Source organism: Dermacentor andersoni, chromosome 9, assembly GCF_023375885.2.
Source record: "Dermacentor andersoni chromosome 9, qqDerAnde1_hic_scaffold, whole genome shotgun sequence".
In the NCBI taxonomy this organism is placed as follows: Eukaryota; Metazoa; Arthropoda; class Arachnida; order Ixodida; family Ixodidae; genus Dermacentor; species Dermacentor andersoni.
The window spans coordinates 116,017,457-116,025,774 of NC_092822.1; the positions used below are offsets into that span (position 1 = coordinate 116,017,457).

At 43.4% G+C, this 8,318-nt stretch overlaps 1 long non-coding RNA gene across 1 annotated transcript in view; it reads left to right on the plus strand.

The window, feature by feature from the left end:
* The window catches only part of LOC129384459 (uncharacterized), an 80,584-nt gene extending 73,901 nt beyond the window's left edge, over positions 1–6,683 (plus strand). The window contains exons 8-13 of the long non-coding RNA XR_011890207.1: positions 62–88; positions 1,114–1,143; positions 1,591–1,620; positions 4,466–4,495; positions 4,943–4,972; positions 6,555–6,683. This is a non-coding gene — a long non-coding RNA (uncharacterized lncRNA). The remainder of the gene's footprint in view (positions 1–61; positions 89–1,113; positions 1,144–1,590; positions 1,621–4,465; positions 4,496–4,942; positions 4,973–6,554) is intronic.
* Positions 6,684–8,318: the final 1,635 nt, after the last annotated feature.

Sequence of the window (8,318 nt, forward strand, 5' to 3'; positions counted from 1 at the left end):
ATGAAAGTCACAGAAGCTACTGTTTTCTTACAATTTCACAGAATTTTTCTTTTATTTCCAGGCCACGGCCATTCTGGACCTGTCGAAGGTGAGAATTAAAGCCTACTCTTCTTACATTGAGTCGTGATGCAGGAAACTTCTACAGACTGGGTACCTCTCATTGCTTTTAGCATTCACAAGCTAGGATGCGTGTCATCACCATTTCATTCCAGACTCCGTGGGCTATGTTCAATTGCACGAGGTGAAGTGCACTATTCCGCCAGGGTCTTCGCCCGGAAAATATTTTAATGTACTGTTACACTTGTATGGGACATATAAAGCTTTCTTCGCACCTACAACATTGTGGACCAATTAAAAGTGACTATTAAAGTCCGCCATTGACGTATTGAATAAGGATACAAAGAACATTTCATTTCAGGAATCAACAAAACAAAACATTGGGGTTGGACATGCATAAATTAGCTAAAAGAATATAAAGTGTTGTGCTGTGCCTGCCACAGCGAAGTATCAGCGTTTTCTGAATTAGGATGAGAAAAATTGAACATAGTTTACAGGTAAATTTCCACTTCTCCAAAAAGCCACTTCTCGTGGCTTTTTGGATTCGCAAGTTTACATACTTGTATTCACTGTTTACAGAACCCAAGGGCTATGGCCGAATCGTTCCAGGTGACGTGCACTATACGGCCATATTCTAGGCCTGAATAGTGATCGAATGTGTAGTGGGCCTTTCTAGCCGTAGCACTTGCATCCTTTGAAAAACCCGTATGAGAGATATAAAACTTTCCTCGCATATACAACATTGTGCACGCATCGAAGGTGACAAATATAGTCCACTATTGTTATATTGAATCAGGATACGCAGAATATTTAACATCAAAAACTCACAAAATCGAACGCGAAATCGATGTCGGAGAAAGATAAGTTGCCTAAAAGGATATAGAGTGTTATGCCGAGCCTGTCACACCGAAGTATCATCGACTTCCGAATCAAGAGAACAAAGATTGTACATAGGTCAAAAGTACATTTCGTTGATATATTCAGCTTCTTGAGATATGGGAGTTCTCATTGCTTTTTGGATTCACAAGTTCACATACTTGTATCCACTGTTTACAGAACCCAAGGGCTATGGTCAAATTGTTCCAGGTGAGCTGCACTATACAGCCCTATTCTACGCCCGAAAAGTGATCTAATGTATAGTAGGCCTTTCTAGCCGTAGCACTTGCATCCTCTGAAAAACCTGTACGAGAGATATACAACTTTCCTCTCATATACAACATTGTGCACGCATCGAAGGTGACTAAAATAGTTCACCATTGTTATATTGAATAAGGATAAACCGAATATTTTATATCGAAAACTCAAAAAATCGAACGCGAAATCGATGTCGGAGAAAGATAAGTTGCCTAAAAGAATATAGAGTGTTATGCCGAGCCTGTCACACCGAAGTATCACCGGCTTCCAAATTAAGCGAAGAAAAATGCTACACGGGTCAAAAGTACATTTTGTTGATACAGGCAGCTCCTGGAGACATGGAACTTCTCGTTGCTTTCTAGGTTCGCAAGTTTACATGCTTGTATTTACTGTTTACAGAACCCAAGGACTATGGTCGAATTCTTCCAGGTGAGGTGTACTCTACAGCAGCATTCTACGCACGAAAAATGATCTAATGTATAGTGGGTCTTTCTAGCCGTAGCACTTGCATGCTTTGAAAAACTTGTACGAGAGGTATAACGCTTTACTTGCATCTACAACATTGTGGACCCATTGAAGGTGACAAACAAATTCTACCGTTGATATACAGAGTCAGACTACACCGAACATATTATGTGATGAACCCACAAAACAGGACAGAAATTGGTGTTGGGCAAAGAAAGATTACCTAAAAATACAAAAGTGTAATGCTTTGCCTTTCGCACCAAGGTATTGCAGGCTTACGAATTGAGATGAAACAAATAAGACATGGGTTAAAGGAAAATATTGTGCACACAGGGCGCACCTGGAGCTGTGGCACTTGCCACTTGTTTTTGGATTCGCAAGTTTAAATTCTTGTATTCACTGGTTTCTTTCCAGAACCCTCAAGCTATGGTCGAACTGCTCAAGGTGAGGTGGACTATACAGCCACATTCTACGCCGAAAATTGACCTAATTTATATTGGGGCTTTCTAGCCGCATCGCTTGCATGCTTTGTAAAATTTGTACGAGAGATATAACGCTTTACTCGGATCTGGAAAATTGTGGACCTGTCGGAGGTTACAAATAACGACGGCCGTGAGTATATTGAGTTAGGTTAAGCCCAACATTTTATTTGATGAACCCACAAAACAGGACAGAAAATTGGTGTTGGGCAAAAAAGATTACTTAAAAATAGAAAAGTGTAATGCTTTGCCTTTCATACCAAGGTATTGCTGGCTTACGAATTAAGATGAAACAAATAAGACATAGGTTAAAGGAAAATGTTGTGCATAAAGGGCGCATCTGGAGCTATGGCACTTGTCGTTTGTTTTTGTATTCGCAAGTTTAGATTCTTGTATTCACTGGTTTCTTTCCAGAACCCTCAAGCTATGGTCGAACTGCTCAAGGTGAGGTGGACTATAAGCCACATTCTACGCCGAAAATTGACCTAATTTATATTGGGGCTTTCGAGCCGCAGCGTTTGCATGCTTTGTAAAACTTGTACGAGAGATATAACGCTTTACTCGCATCTGGAAAATTGTGAACCTGTCAGAGGTTACAAATAACGACCACCGTCAGTATATTGAGGCAGGTTAGGCAGAGCATTTGATGTGATGCACCTACACAACAGGACAGAAAATTGGTGTTGGGCAATGAAAGATTACCTAAAAATAGAAAAGTGTAATGCTTTGCCTTTTATACCAAGGTATTGCTGGCTTACGAATTAGGATGAAACAAATAAGACATCGGTTAAAGGAAAACGTTGTGCATAAAGGGCGCATCTGGAGCTATGGCACTTGTCGTTTGTTTTTGTATTCGCAAGTTTAGATTCTTGTATTCGCAGGTTTCTTTCCAGAACCCTCAAGCTATGGTCGAACTGCTCAAGGTGAGGTGGACTATAAGCCACATTCTACGCCGAAAATTGACCTAATTTATATTGGGGCTTTCGAGCCGCAGCGTTTGCATGCTTTGTAAAACTTGTACGAGAGATATAACGCTTTACTCGCATCTGGAAAATTGTGGACCTGTCAGAGGTTACAAATAACGACGGCCGTGAGTATATTGAGTTAGGTTAAGCCCAACATTTTATTTGATGAACCCACAAAACAGGACAGAAAATAGGTGTTGGGCAAAAAAAGATTACTTAAAAATAGAAAAGTGTAATGCTTTGCCTTTCATACCAAGGTATTGCTGGCTTACGAATTAGGATGAAACAAATAAGACATCGGTTAAAGGAAAACGTTGTGCATAAAGGGCGCATCTGGAGCTATGGCACTTGTCGTTTGTTTTTGTATTCGCAAGTTTAGATTCTTGTATTCGCAGGTTTCTTTCCAGAACCCTCAAGCTATGGTCGAACTGCTCAAGGTGAGGTGGACTATAAGCCACATTCTACGTCGAAAATTGACCTAATTTATATTGGGGCTTTCGAGCCGCAGCGCTTGCATGCTTTGCAAAACTTGTACGAGAGATATAACGCTTTACTCGCATCTGGAAAATTGTGGACCTGTCGGAGGTTTCAAATAACGAACGTCGTGAGTATATTGAGCCAGGTTTGGCAGAACATTTTATGTGATGCACCTACACAACAGGACAGAAAATTGGTGTTGGGCAATGAAAGATTACCTAAAAATAGAAAAGTGTAATGCTTTGCCTTTCATACCAAGGTATTGCTGGCTTACGAATTAAGATGAAACAAATAAGACATCGGTTAAATGAAAACGTTGTGCATAAAGGGCGCATCTGGAGCTATGGCACTTGTCGTTTGTTTTTGTATTCGCAAGTTTAGATTCTTGTATTCGCAGGTTTCTTTCCAGAACCCTCAAGCTATGGTCGAACTGCTCAAGGTGAGGTGGACTATAAGCCACATTCTACGTCGAAAATTGACCTAATTTATATTGGGGCTTTCGAGCCGCAGCGCTTGCATGCTTTGCAAATCCTGTACGAGAGATATAACGCTTTACTCGCATCTAGAAAATTGTGGACCTGTCGGAGGTTTCAAATAACGAACGTCGTGAGTATATTGAGCCAGGTTTGGCAGAACATTTTATGTGATGATCCGACACAACAGGACCGAAAATTGGTGTTGGGCAAAGAAATATTACCTAAAAATAGAAAAGTGTAATGCTTTGCCTTTCGCACCAAGGTATTGCTGGCTTACGAATTAAGATGAAACAAATAAGACATGGGTTAAAGGAAAATATTGTGCATACAGGGCGCATCTGGAGCTGTGGCGTTTGTCGTTTGTTTTTTGATTCGCAAGTTTACGTTATTGTATTCACTGTTTTCTTTCCAGAACCCTCAAGCTATGGTCGAACTGCTCAAGGTGAGGTAGACTATACAGCCACATTCTACGCCGAAAATCGACTTAATTTATATTGGGGCTTTCTAGCCGCAGCACTTGCATGCTTTGTAAAACTTGTACGAGAGATATAACGCTTTACTCGCATCTGGAAAATTGTGGACCTGTCGGAGGTTACAAATAACGACCGGCGGGAGTATATTGAGGCAGGTTAAGCCCAACATTTTATTTGATGAACCCCCAGAACAGGCCAGAAAATTAGTGTTGGGCAAAGAAAGATTACCTAAAGATAGAAAAGTGTAGTACTTTGCCTTTCATACCAAGGTATTGCTGGCTTACGGATTAAGATGAAACAAATAAGACATGGGTTAAAGGAAAATATTGTGCATACAGGGCGCATCTGGAGCTATGGCACTTGTTTGTTTTTGTATTCGCAAGTTTAGATTCTTGTATTCACTGGTTTTTTTCCAGAACCCTCAAGCTATGGTCGAACTGCTCAAGGTGAGGTGGACTATACAGCCACATTCTACGGCGAACATCGACCTAATTTATATTGGGGCTTTCTAGCCGCAGCACTTGCATGCTTTGTAAAACTTGTACGAGAGATATAACGCTTTACTCACATCTGGAAAATTGTGGACCTGTCGGAGGTTTCAAATAACGACCGCCGTGAGTATATTGAGGCAGGTTAGGCAGAACATTTTATGGGATGAACCCACACAACAGGACAGATATTGGTGTTGGGCAAAGAAAGATTACCTAAAAATAGAAAAGTGTAATGATTTGCCTTTCACACCAAAACATTGCTGGCTTACGAATGAAGTCCGCTTCAGTGTGGTTGCGGCAAAGACGACGAGCAAAAATGGTTGTGTGAGGCCGATTGCTAATTTATGACCATCTTGGTTGCCCTTGGACCAACCTTGGAAAATATAGCTTTTAAGTTGCTGTATACCCGGATGGCACTATATTATCATAATCATAATCAGCCCAGTTTCACGTCTGCCTGGTGCAGCTGTTCTTTCCCAGTATTCACAAATTATCCGTGTCCTGCGTCAGCCGAGTTTCATGGTGTCTACTAATTTCTTATCTCTTCACAACACTTATCCATTGTTCTAGACAGTGCTTCGCTTCGAATGTTTTTGGAGTAGAGGAAATTCAAAAGATCTGAGGACACCTAAGCACTTCTTATGAGTTGTGAATGTTAAAGTATGAATGTCCAATTGAACGCCGTTGAGTGCACGGTCCTTCGAATAATGAACTCCTCGCGGGAAAGCGATAGAATTGAGGCGCTCGGCGCGTTTTGATTTGACTTTACCGAAGCGCAGTTCGAATGCAGGCAAGAGCTTGCGCGCACAAGGAATGTGCGGATAACAGAGGCTTCGGAGAGCGAGAGCGAGGGTGACGTGGCGTCGCGGCGATACCCTCCCCCCTGACGCAATAGCGCGGCAGCAAGTGTTTCCTTCCGCCCACTCTGCTCTGTCGAAGCCCGAGCCAGCAAGACCGAGCCAGTGTCACGAGCGCGCGAGAGCACGTGACGCGGTGTCGCAGCCAATGCGAAGTTATGTGCCGTTTTTTCACTGCTTCAGACGGCATACAGGCATTTTCCTCTATGGGCCAGTTGACGTTCTCGCATCAAAAAAATTGGCTGTGGCACTGTGTTTTGTTTCCAAGGCAAGCCCCAATTTCCCACATTGTTCCTTAGCAACACAAGAATAGGCTTAACCAGGTTCATCGGAACGGGTGTACGCTGTAATCTGACGTGTTCCATGCTGAAATCATTACACAATATCGAACATTGTAGTCATCGCAACAAAACAAGGTTCCTTCGTCGCCCTTTCCGATGAGGGTTTGGCAGCTCTTACATTGTAAAATACTTTTCCACAAACCCTAATGAATTGGCTGTGCTGTCTCATGCATTTTTTCTCCGTCACATTGTGAGTCGCTTCGAGTTTATCATTTGGAGTCATGGTTCATGTAGTAAAGGTCGCTACTAGGAAAGCAGCGGCTAAATACCTCATTATTCCAGCCTCAAGCACAGGTTTCTTGTTGCAGTTTCACCACCTGATCTTTTATTTCATTGCAGAGTGATTGAATGCATGAATCACACGGTTGGGAGAAATAATTTCAGTTACATCATCACCACATTGGGCCATGCTTGGAACCACTCAACACATCAAGCCAAACCGAATTTGTTTGTACGAATAAAAAAAGAAAAGAAAGCACGAAGGTCTGAAGGCATATCTTTCGAAATACGCTGTCAACTAATGTACACTCGAGACGTGCGTGAACTGAACGTATGATTATATTTGTGTAGATAATTTATGCGGTACCAAAATACTTCTAATATGAAGCCGAACGCTACAAATCTCCAAGGAAATCTCAAGAATCATGTGGTAGTGTTACGAGACAGTGAACGGGCTTTTACTGTCGGTCGAACGAAGACGACGGCGACGAGGTGGCCAGAGGCACGCGCGAAAGCCTTGCATCAGTCGCCACTGCTTGTGGCTGTTGTAACCTTGCATATAGTAATACTTTGTAAGTATACGTTATCCCCGCAATAATAGATACACTGATAAGCACTTAACAGTACATGCAGTCACACATAAACTCACGTATATATACACTAAAGAGATGTTCGCTAAGTTTCGATAAGGCTCGTGGCCTACAAGAACGTCAGCAGTGCTTTCGCGGCGCATAATGCACAGGCGGGGCTTTGCCGTGGGCTGAGAATGTGGTGTAGTGCCAAGCTCGAGTCCCGCTAAAGGTGCAGTAACGCCTCCAAAAATTCTATTTGACGCGTAGTGGCAGTAGTCACACAGAACATGTTGCAGGACTTCAGGCACGTTACATTCAGAGCACGATGGCGAGTCCGTGAGTTGAATTTTACACTCGAAGTAGTTTGTGTAGGCCACGATGAGTGTTAAGCGGTGAAGGCATGCTTGGTCTTGTCGACTGACTCCTCGCTGCGTGTAAAAGTCACCCGATGGATCTATTTTGTATAGGGGTCCGTACTGGTAGCTGGCATCTGTCCAGAGGGATCTCTGTAGGCGCCAAGCATGTGCAGATACCAGTGTCGCCGCTTCTTTTCTCGAGAAATGTATCTGGCCCATTACTCTCGAAGTGTCGTGTCCAGCTTTGGCAGCATGGTCAGCCTGGATGTTGCCTTATATTCCGCAGTGGGCTGGTAACCTCTGCAGCACAACGCAGTGAGGCAGTTCGCAGGCTTTATTGCATAGGCGTCCATTACGAGTAGTTCCTGCATGCGTGGCGACTTCAGGGACTGCAGGACCGCTCTTGAAGATGGCCCAAAACTCAGCTTTTTGGTGGGTGATGTAAACCAAAGTGGCCCACAGTGCAGGTAGCTCAGTGGCTGTAGTTGAAGTGCGGTGACTGAGAGCGGCAGAGATGGTAACACTCGCAGAGGAATCCGCGCACCAATGGAAGATGATGTAGGGGTAACGGAGCCATCAGTCCAAATATGATGGTGAGCTCTGAAGCTGGTCTTAACATGCTCTGGAGCAAAATATGTCAGCGATGGACCAGGTACGAAAGCGACAATAAACAACAAAGTAATTTTCCACGCTGGTTACGCCGGCATAGAAGAGATTTGATCATTGAGCGGGAACAAGCTCCGCCCCGCAAGACCGCTGTCTGAAGCAAGTGGATGACCCGGCACTGTGGCGGCAAAGCGCATGTGTACTCGAAGAAACTCCTGCCGGAGAAGTACTGGAATCGATAGGCGTCTGATTTCTGCAAGGGTTCCTACACTTGATGTGCTTTTCGGTAAGCCGAGGTGCACCCTCAGGACATTTGCTTGCGCACCGGTAAGTGTTTTTATGTTGGTTTG